At 46.8% G+C, this 10,946-nt stretch overlaps 2 long non-coding RNA genes across 2 annotated transcripts in view; one reads left to right on the plus strand and one right to left on the minus strand.

Moving 5' to 3' along the window:
* Positions 1–10,946, plus strand: part of LOC134980994 (uncharacterized) — a 92,716-nt gene that overhangs the window by 31,066 nt on the left and 50,704 nt on the right. The gene's annotated exons all lie outside the window — the stretch shown is intronic.
* LOC134980995 (uncharacterized) overlaps positions 4,942–10,946 on the minus strand; it is a 275,127-nt gene continuing 269,122 nt past the window's right edge. Inside the window, exon 4 of the long non-coding RNA XR_010190500.1 lies at positions 4,942–5,122. This is a non-coding gene — a long non-coding RNA (uncharacterized LOC134980995). The remainder of the gene's footprint in view (positions 5,123–10,946) is intronic.

Below are 10,946 nucleotides of genomic sequence, written 5' to 3' on the forward strand. Positions count from 1 at the left end.
TGCTTTGGTTGCCTTGTGATAAATCCTCCACTAGTGGGAGATGGTCCTTGGAAGACAAGGAGCACTGTGGCCAACCTGTGTCTGCCATTACCAAGGACAAAGTTGCTTCCTTGCAGGTCATAGTTGAGATGGATGCCAGGGTGACCATGACACAGTTAGAGAAGGAGCTCGGCAGATCATCGGGATCCATTCGCTTGATACTCCACAAAAAAGTTGGCCTGAGTAAGGTTTCTGCATGCTGGGTGCCTCATCAGCTGACTACTTTTGTGGCCAAGACTGTTGATGTAGCTACCGTACTCATTCAGCAGCAAACCATCACTGGGGACTGGTATGCCAACCAATGCCTGCCTTAAGAGCTGAAAGCCATTTACAGGCTGTGTCCAAGAACTCGCACTTGTTGTTCCCTTCTCCATCACAACAATGCTCCTGCTCATAAGTCCAGTAAAGTGGTAGATTTTCTGGATCATGAATGTATCCAAGAGCTTGGTCATCTGCCGTACAATCCAGACCAGGCCGCCTGCGACTTTCTTTGCTTTCCCACATATCAAGTGCAAGATTAATTTTCCGTCAACGAAAGCTGCAGTGCAGACCTTCATCCAGCATGTTGAAGACATACCTTCATACTGGTCCAGCTGCTTCACCAAGTGATCTGAGTGCATGCAACTTTGACTCCTCTGATGAATACTTTTAATCCTTTTACTCCATTGTATGTATTTTCATTATAGATACCCTCTTATCTGTTTTTTTTCCTTTAGTAAACCCACTTGTTTGTATGTTCTTTATAGTTAACCCCATTGTCTGTATTTTCCTTATAGTGACCCCCTTCTTTGTCTTTTCCCTGTAGTGACTTGCCTTGTCTGTATATTCCTTATAGATACTCCTCCTTATCTTTAGTTTCATTATAAAACCCCGTTGTCTGTATTTTTCCTATAGTGATTACCAATGCTTGTATTCCATACAGTCACAACTCCTTGCCTGTATTTTCCATATAGTGCCACCCTTGTCTGTATTGTCCCTATAGTGACCCCCCTTGTCTGCATATTTCCTACAGTGTCACCCCTTTTCTGCAATTTCCCTATAGTGACCCCTCCTTGTCTGTATTTACCCTATAGTGCTGCTCCTGCCTGTTTTTACCTTAGAGTGACCCTACTTGTCTGCATATTACCTATTGGGACTCCCTTTGTTTGTACTTTCCTTATATCAGCCCCCCATACCTGTATTTTCCCTATAGTGACCCCCTTGTCTGTATTTTATCTATAGTGACCCCCCCTTGTCTGTACTTTCCTTATATTAGCCCCAGTGGTGCAAGTACAAATATTTTCTTAGTGGTACTGGGCGTGGTCATGTGTTGTGAGGGGGCTAGTAGGAGTGGCTACATGACACTAGCGGCGTGGCCACACCACACAGCCCCTTTTTTGTGGGGAATCTGGAGGCAAGGCTAAAAATATTGTGGCAGGAGAGGTACTTTGCCACCTGTAAGCTACACACAGGGTCCTGGGGTGGATGGGAAGTGTGGATGGACCGGGTTCCCATCCATTTGGCCCAGACCAGGTCTTATAGGCTTCTTAGCCCAAGAAGCTGCTTCATCAGCCAGCTGGTGCTGGGTTTAAAGCAGAGTCTCTCCCATGAGTCAGGGCTCCTGAAGGCAGTTAGTGTCCAGGTGATAGGCCTGCTAGGGACAGTGGGATCTGGAAGACTGGGGCACTAGTGTCAGGATGCCGGGACCTGAAGGGTGCCTTATTTAGTGAGAGGGAGTGAGGCAGGGCCTAACCTCCCTGGTTGTTTATACTAAAGACAGTGATCTTTGTTTTATGTGTATCTTTGTTTTTGAGCAACCTGAATAAAAGGTATTTGTTGTTTTTGCACAAGCCTGGAGTCGATCGCTGGTGGAATTTTGGTAGCAGAGCACATTCTAGCAAGACTCCTGTTACAATATATAGTAATGCCTCCAGTATAATAGAAATATATAGTGGTACCTCCAGTATAATAGAATTATATAGTAATGCCCCCAATTTAATAACAATATATAGTAATGCCTCCATTATAACAGGAAAATACAGCCACTGTCGCACTCCCAGTAACCCTGACAAAGTGGGAGGAGCCGTCATGCTGCGTACCCACTGACAAATTCTTAAGGGTACTCCGTACCCGAGCGTACCCGTATACTTTCACCGCTGATTAGCACCCCCATGTCTTTATTTTCCCTATAGTGCCGCCCTTGTCTGTATTTTCCCTATAGTGACCACCCTTGTTTTCATATTCCCTACAGTGACCCCCTTGTCTGTATTTTCCTTATATAGTGACCCCCTTGTCTGTATTTTAACTACGGTATAGTGAGCCCCTTGTCTTTATATTCCTTATAGTGACCCCCCTCCCCCTTGTCTCTATATTATGTTTACTGAGCTCCTCAAACATGCCCCAACTCCTGGATGCACATAATTGTGCAATTCACCTCCATACCCTACAACCCCAGTCTGTATGCTCGTTAGTGTCTTCTAGATGCTACTCATCATCCTCCCAATCTATTACCATAATCCCTCACCACCCCTGCCTTTCCCTTACTGAGCTCCCCTTTCCCTCACAAGATTCTGTTAGTGCTCTCCAGTTCCCCCCAAGTAGAATATATAGAAAGAACAAGAGCCTCCTTCCTTCCCTCCTCAGTCTCGGCTCTCGGGTCCTCTCTGACAGGCAGCATGAGTCATCAGTGTTTCCCGATGCTGCTGCAAGGGCTGCAGGGACAGTCTGTTCACATGACTGCTCTTCTACTGAATGCGGTCCCAGAAAGGACATTATACTTCTCCCTGTTAGGAGTAAGCTATGCAGACCCTCCAACATGACCCGCCCCACTAGGTACAAAATGCTCTGTTCCTGGACTTCCCTCTTAATTTATGATTTCCATCACCTGTGTTGAACTAGTTAAATGATAAGAAAGCTGTTTCTTCACAGGTGATGGCAATAGTAAATTAAGAGGGAAGTCCAGGAACAGAGCATTTTGTACCTAGTGGGGCGGGTCATGTTGGAGGGTATGGCTATGCAGTGTGCTTGGCAATGACAGCAGGACCACAAGCCCCCATACTGGTGTCCCCTCCACAATGGTGCCCAGGGCACAAGCACCGGTTGCCCCACTCTCGTTATGCCACTGCCTATGTATGCCACAATACATGGAGTGCTTCCCTCTCTTTTTGTTACCGGATAATTTTTACTCCACGGAGCACCTCCAATCATACATATATCCAGTGCTGAAAGTAGGGTGGTATGGGGTGGTACGGCGTACCATTAAGAAATACGTTGGTGGTACTCAGTACCACCAGCCCACCACTGGGGCATAATTTATATTGGGCATTTTTGTGTGTGGGGCATAAAATGGTGTCAGGGGCATAACTGTGTGTGGCATAATATGTAATAGGCATTACGGTGTGTGGTATAATATGTAAGGCATTACAGTGTGTAGCATAATGTGTAATGGGCATTACAGTGTGGCATGTGTAATGGGTGTTATGGTGTCTGGCATAATGTGTAATGGGCATTACGGTGTGTGGTATAATGTGTAATAAGCATTATGGTGTGTGGCATAATGTGGCCACTCCCCTAGTTTCGTGTGACCACGACCCCTCATGACACATGACCACACCCATTTTTATTATCAGTACCACTACAAAAAAAAATTCTACTTGCACCACTGCATATAGACTATTATTTAATGTAGGTGGTACTGTCATAAGTGAGGTTGATTCCCCTATCCTTTTTTTTTTTTTTTTTTTTAAATAACTCTTCTGCAGAGGCCACCACCTAGTGGCAGTTTAAGAGAGGAAGGGGGCGTACCCCTCTCTTGCCATAATCCTAGTGATTCTCTACTGCGCATGCACAAATACCCAGGAAAAGTATTCTTTATGGGTGTAGGGTGTCTGGCTTGCTCTCCTGGACACACCCTGCACCCATTGTAGATAAGTCCATGCCATCACCCTACCTTTCTCTAATTTTACTAGAATAACCGAAGCATCAGTTGGGCAATTTGAGAGCCAGCAGGATATGTCTCATTCCTTTGCTGGTGCTCATTCCACATAAACATAAGGACAAACAGTAATGGTAAACAGTTTTGACAGAAAAAAAAAGCTAAAAAAACAAAATAATTCCTGCCTAGACATATTTTTGTGATTATTTGTAAATTGAATTTGAGAAGAAATACAGAAGAAACCAAAGACGGAAGTGAAACGCAGAAAGAATCCTATAACTGTATTGCTTAAATGCCAGTGTACAAACACTAGTGTGTTCTAAGCCCAGCACATCTGTGGTCTAAGAAAAAGGGACAATTGGAGGGGGCCACTAAATGCTAAATCGAGTGCTTTCAGCTGTTGGTGGGATGAGACAGAGGGAAAGTACTGTACTGTGCGTGTGTGTGTGTGTGTGTGTGTGTGTGTGTGTGTGTGTGTGTGTGTATGTGTGTGTGTATGTGTGTGTGCCTGTGTGGCTGGGGATCTGAGGGGGAAGAGCTTTGACTATGAACTAACCACAGCTCGTACTCCGGAAAGAATTGCTTATGTGGTTCTGGAACGTCGGAGGTAACAAAAATTGAGTGGTCGTGAATCTAAATTTGATATTTATAGTAGCAATTGTGTGATATTTATTTTAGTTTGGAACATTTGAGTCTGACTTCACATTTGACAATTTGTCAGCCTTTAAAATAAGTGAAACAAGGACATAAATACCATTAGGTAATAGAAAACACCATAAAGTACAACGGAATATACTGCACTATTTAAGAAACTGTTCATAAATATATAAATATGAAGGAGTTTTATTGAAAGCCTTAATTATAGTAGTGCATAGTTTTATTTTAAAATGTACACATGCAACATTGGCTGTTTTTTTGTGGAGCTGGATGAACTTTGCAGCTTCAGCTTTCCGAGCTAGACGTTTTTTAGTTTTATAAATGTCCCACATTAAGTGATATTAAGCATTGCAATCTGAAGGAGTCCGCAAATTTTTATCCAAATTCAGCAAAAGGCCCACACATTGCTATGTGTTTTGCAAGCCCTTGAATAATTATCCACAAATATATAATTCATCGGACCAGCAACAGCACAGGAACTTCAGCAACTGCTTGAAACTCTGACGTTCATTTCTGAAAGTGTAGAAATGTGGGCCCAACGCTCACGTAGCCTTTTGTGAAATGCTGTGACTAGTTCTGTACAAACACACCTGTTTTCAGTGCGCAGATTTGCTGCAAGGATTACACTTATATGTAATAAGAATTTGTTGTGCGGGAAGTGTATTCTAATGACGTTTGCTTCAATTTATGCAGGCAAAATCTGGACAAAATAAGCACAGGCTCTAATTTACACTAACCACAACCCTGATTCGCACAAAGGGCCTAATTTGGGGGCTAATTCAGGTTGGATCGCAAATCGTGATCCAACCGGAATTTTTACGATGGCCCCGTCCTGCGCATGTGCCCACCCTTTCTGTGGGTGGGGGTGGCGCAGAAAAAGCGATCGCCTCTGTCTGTCAACCAGGGAGGAGACGGAGCATTGAGGGGGTGGGGTGACCCAAACGGTGGGCGGTGCGGCGTGAACGGAGGCGTGTCGGGGCACGGTCATGGTGGCTGCGTGACATCACACGCAGCCACCGTGACAGGTATGATGGCGCCGGGACTCCTGCGACTGCAGCTAAGCTGCGCCGGCAGGAGTCATCCTTAGTTTCTGCTGACAAGCAAAAATTTGCGAAGCGATCACAATTTCTTGTTGAAGGGGGGAGGCGCTGGTCCGCATGCTGGGCGGCCTTGCCCTGTGATGGAAAAGGATAGCAAATTCTGCTGATTAGTAGAATTTGCAATCCTTTGGATCGCATGCTGGGGGTCGCCCATCACAGGGCAAGGCAGCCCAGCATGCTGACCAGCGCCTTCCCCCTTCAACAATCAGAAATTGCAACCGTATCGCAATTTCTGAATGTTAGCAGAAACTGAGGATGCCTCCTGCCGACACAGCTTAGCCATGTTCCCAATCACGGCGGCTGCGTGTGATGTCACGCAGCCGCCGCGATCACGCCCCCGACATGCCCCTGTTCACACTGAACCGCCCCCCGTTTGGCCGCCTCTGCCCCTGCAACACTCCGTCTCCGCTCTGGAAACGGAGCTTTGCAGCCCCCCGCCCCACGACCGCCTCTTCCTGATTGACAGGCAGAGCCGATCGTATTTTCTGCAGAGCGCCCGCAGAAAGTGCAGATGCATGCGCAGGATGGGCACTGCGCATGGGCCTGCGGGGCGAACGCAATAATTCCGATTTGATCGCGATTTGCAATCCAACCTGAATTAGCCCCAAAATCCACGTAACTGCCAACGGTTTCTAATGACATAGCCTTCATATCATACTTCCTTTCAGTACCAAGTAAGGTGCAGTGGTGCCAAGGCCCCTGCTTGCCTACTCTCCTGGAATATCTAGGAGACTCCTGAATTTCCATAGCCCTCCCAGGCTCCCAGGAAAGAAGAACACCCTCCCTGATGCTGCCACTCTTGTGCAATAACATGTCACCATAGGCTTGTTCCCACTGCATGATGAATCATGACATTACTGTATGCAGTGTGGGTGGGGACAAGATGACACCGATTTGTGGCATCATTGCCTCAAAGTGGCATCTCTTGAGCAGTGCAGACCACACTGGGCGACACCAAAAGCGGAGTAGCAGGTGAATAGATGCTGTACGCATTTGCATAGTGCAGGGAAAGTCTCTAGAGGCAGCTCAGCATTTCCGGCAGTGCTGGGCATGCCCCCAGAGTGATTAAACAGGGGTGTGCCATGAGGCTATGCTCCTTCAGACAAGGTCACACTTCATTTTTGGGTGTGTGCAGGGGACCACTTTGCACTGGGTAACACCAACCCTAAAGACGCCACTATTCCCTCGCACTTGTCTCTTTTTGGGGAGGCCCAAAAAATTGCCATGGCTAGAGTGTGGAATGTCCAGGATACTACCAGAATATTGTGAGACCTCCCATTACCCCAGGAGGGTAGGCAATGATCATTGATATCTGGGCTCTGCTAGACTAGAAACCACAGCTGTACCTTGAAAGTGCCACTGACCAATATCTGATAATGTGGCTGAATGTGGTTGGATGAAAGAAGTTGGCTGTTGCTATGGCATGCCCTCCAACATGACCCATTCCATTAGTTACAAAATGCTCTGTTCCTGAACTTCCTTGCCAGTTGCAGTTGCAGATGTGGGTTTGCAGTGCTGGCCAAAATTCAAATTAGGAAGCCACACCAACTGCCACCCAAAGCACTGCCAAACATCGCCATCTGGGACTCACTGGCAGTTGGTGTAGCCCTTTATTTGAATTTTGCACTGCGCTGCAGCCCCACCTGCAACTGGCAAGGAAGTCCAGAAACAGAGCATTTCGTACCTGATTGAATGGGTTGGAGGGTTTATTATGGTTACCTGAGAAGCCTCTGTATACTGATCCATTCACCCACCACTCCTTGCCTGATTGTGCTCTGCTAATCAGGAAACAACACAATGCAGCTCAGCTTCACACGACTAATACCCCTTTCACACCGCAGCTTATACCCGGTATTTTGCCTTTTAACTGGCTTCCTAAACGGGTCAAGCTGCGATGTGAAAGGGTCCCCTTCAATTTACCATTTTCAAAATACCGGTATTTTGAAACGGTAAAAAAGCAGGGTCCTACCCGTTTCAGTCCCATTTCACTGTGCAGTGTGAAAGGGTCTGAAACGGTATTTGCAAGCCCCAGAAGATGATAGGCTGTCTCCATGTGTGATGTCACCAGCCACAACCAGGAAACAGCTTGGAAAACATAGGAGACACATGAGAGAGTGGCTTTATACACGTTTAAATGTGAAAAACACGGGAAAAAAATGGCGTGGGGTCCCCCCTCCAAAGCATAACCAGCCTCGGGCTCTTCGAGCTGGTCCTGGTTCTAAAAATGCGGGGGAAAAATTGACAGGGGATCCCCCGTATTTTTAAAACCAGCACCAGGCTCTGCGCCTGGTGCTGGTGCAAAAAATACGGGGGACAAAAAGAGTAGGGGTCCCCCGTATTTTTCACACCAGCATCGGGCTCCACTAGCTGGACAGATAATGCCACAGCCGGGGGTCACTTTTATGCCGTGCCCTGCGGCCGTGGCATTAAATATCCAACTAGTCACCCCTGGCCGGGGTACCCTGGGGGAGTGGGGACCCCTTCAATCAAGGGGTCCCCCCCCCCCAGCCACCCAAGGGCCAGGGGTGAAGCCCGAGGCTGTCCCCCCCCATCCAATGGGCTGCGGATGGGGGGGATGATAGCCTTTGTTGTAAATGAAAAGATATTGTTTTTTCCAGTAGTACTACAAGTCCCAGCAAGCCTCCCCCGCAAGCTGGTACTTGGAGAACCACAAGTACCAGCATGCTGGAGAAAAACGGGCCCGCTGGTACCTGTAGTTCTAATGGAAAAAAAATACCCAAATAAAAACAGGACACAGACACCGTCGACAGTAAAACTTTATTACACACTGCCGACACACACATACTTACCTATGTTCACACGCCGACATCGGTCCTCTTCTCCATGTAGAATCCAGGGGTACCTGAAAATAAAAGTTCAATATACTCACCTCAGCCATGGTCCAGAGATAAATCCACGGACTTGGCAAAAAAAGAAAACGAACACCCGGACCTGCGGACCGAAAGGGGTCCCATGCTGACACATGAGACCCCTCTCCCCGAATGCCGGGACATCACGTGACTCCTGTCACTGAAGTCCCTTCAGCCAATCAGGAAGCGCTACTTCCGTGGCGCTCACCTGATTGGCTGTGCACTGTCTGAGCTGTCAGACAGCGCATCGCAAAGCCGCTCCATTACTTTCAATGGTGGGAACTTTGCGGCTAGCGGCGGGGTCACCCGCGGTCAGCCGCTGACCGGCGGGTGACCTCACCGCTAGCCGCTAAGTTCCCACCATTGAATATAATGGACGAAGCTGTGCGATGCGCTGTCACAGCACAGACAGCGCACAGCCAATCAGGTGAGCGCCACGGAAGTAGCGCTTCCTGATTGGCTTAAGAGACCTTTCTGTGACAGCTGTCACTGACAGGTCTCATTCGTGGAAAGGGGTCTGACTGATGTGTCAGCATGGGACCCCTTTCAGTCCGTGTGGTCGGTTGTCCGGTTTGTTTTTTTCTCCAAGTACGTGGATTTATCTCTGGAGCCTGGTTGAGGTGAGTATATTGATCTTTTATTTTCAGGTACCCCTGGATTCTACATGGAGAAGAGGACCGATGTCGGCGTGTGAACATAGGTAAGTATGTGTGTGTCGACGTATGAAATAAAGTTTTACTATCAAGGTGTGTGTGTACTGTTTTTATTTGGGTATTTTTTTTCCAGTAGAACTACAGGTACCAGCGGGCCCGTTTTTCTCCCGCATGCTGGTACTTGTGGTTCTCCAAGTACCAGCTTGCGGGGGAGGCTTGCTGGGACTTGTAGTACTACTGGAAAAAACAATATCTTTTCATTTACAACAAAGGCTATCAGCCCCCCCATCCGCAGCCCATTGGATGGGGGGGGACAGCATCGGGCTTCACCCCTGGCCCTTGGGTGGCTGGGGGGGGGACCCCTTGTTTGAAGGGGTCCCCACTCCCCCAGGGTACCCCGGCCAGGGGTGACTAGTTGGATATTTAATGCCACGGCCGCAGGGCACGGCATAAAAGTGACCCCCGGCTGTGGCATTATCTGTCCAGCTAGTGGAGCCCGATGCTGGTGTGAAAAATACGGGGGACCCCTACTCGTTTTGTCCCCCGTATTTTTTGCACCAGCACCAGGCGCAGAGCCCGGTGCTGGTTTTAAAAATACGGGGGATCCCCTGTCAATTTTTTCCCCGCATTTTTAGAACCAGGACCAGCTCGAAGAGCCCGAGGCTGGTTATGCTTTGGAGGGGGGACCCCACGCCATTTTTTTCCTGTATTTAACCATTCCATCTAAAAAAAAAAAAAATAATTTAAAAAAATATATAAATAATACTTGTGCCTCCAAAAAAGACAAACCAAGTACCTAATCCCATCTAATAAAAATAGATATGCTTCAAGCTGCTGGGTTCCATCGTACGACTATCCAAATTATTAATAATGAATTAATTAGTGATTAATAATAATGTGTGGGCCAGAAAAGTCCATTTATAATGACAACCACTGTTTTCTATGGGTGAAACGGGTTCAGTGTGAAAGGTACCAAAACGGGAATGAAATGGTAATTTACTGGTTACAACATGAGATGTGAAAGGGGTTTAACTGCTCAGACCCGTTTTAAGAACCGTTTCAAATACCATTTCAAAAGCAGGTTTTGCGATGTGAAAGCAGCATAAGGTTTAGTGACTCAGTTCAGGGAATGTTTCAGAACAACAAAATAATGGAAAAAACATGAAAAGAATGGTTTACTAGCTAATATAATGCATACAAATCTCAATTAACTGGGGCATATGCATCAACACTTGGGGAGAGATACAGTGGAAAGAGAGATAAAGTACCAACCAATCAGCTCTTAACTCTCATATTACAGGATGTGCTTGAGAAATGACAGTTAGTAGCCGATTGGCTATACCCCATGTGTAGATCTAAACATGCCCCCCTCATCGGAACAGCATTTCACTACACTAATTTCCCTGAAATTATTTTTCAAGTACAAGTTTAATTGCTTTAGCCAGCTGACTCCTCCTGGAAGTTTACTCAGTGACCAGACCTCATCACATGGCAAACTACAATATCAAGAGAGTATTTGTTCAGTCAACTTGTGCACTACTTATCAAGCAATCTGTACTGAACTCCTGTCAGAATTCTATAGAGCTTGCGCACCCATAGCACAGTAAGTAATGACTACACAGAACCCGTCATAGAAGCGTACTAATAGTTTCCATGGTTGGACTTAAGTCACCTAAGGGATAGGCCAGACTGAGCCAGAGACGCTACTTCATCT

This window comes from Pseudophryne corroboree, chromosome 12 (genome assembly GCF_028390025.1).
Source record: "Pseudophryne corroboree isolate aPseCor3 chromosome 12, aPseCor3.hap2, whole genome shotgun sequence".
NCBI classification, from domain to species: Eukaryota; Metazoa; Chordata; class Amphibia; order Anura; family Myobatrachidae; genus Pseudophryne; species Pseudophryne corroboree.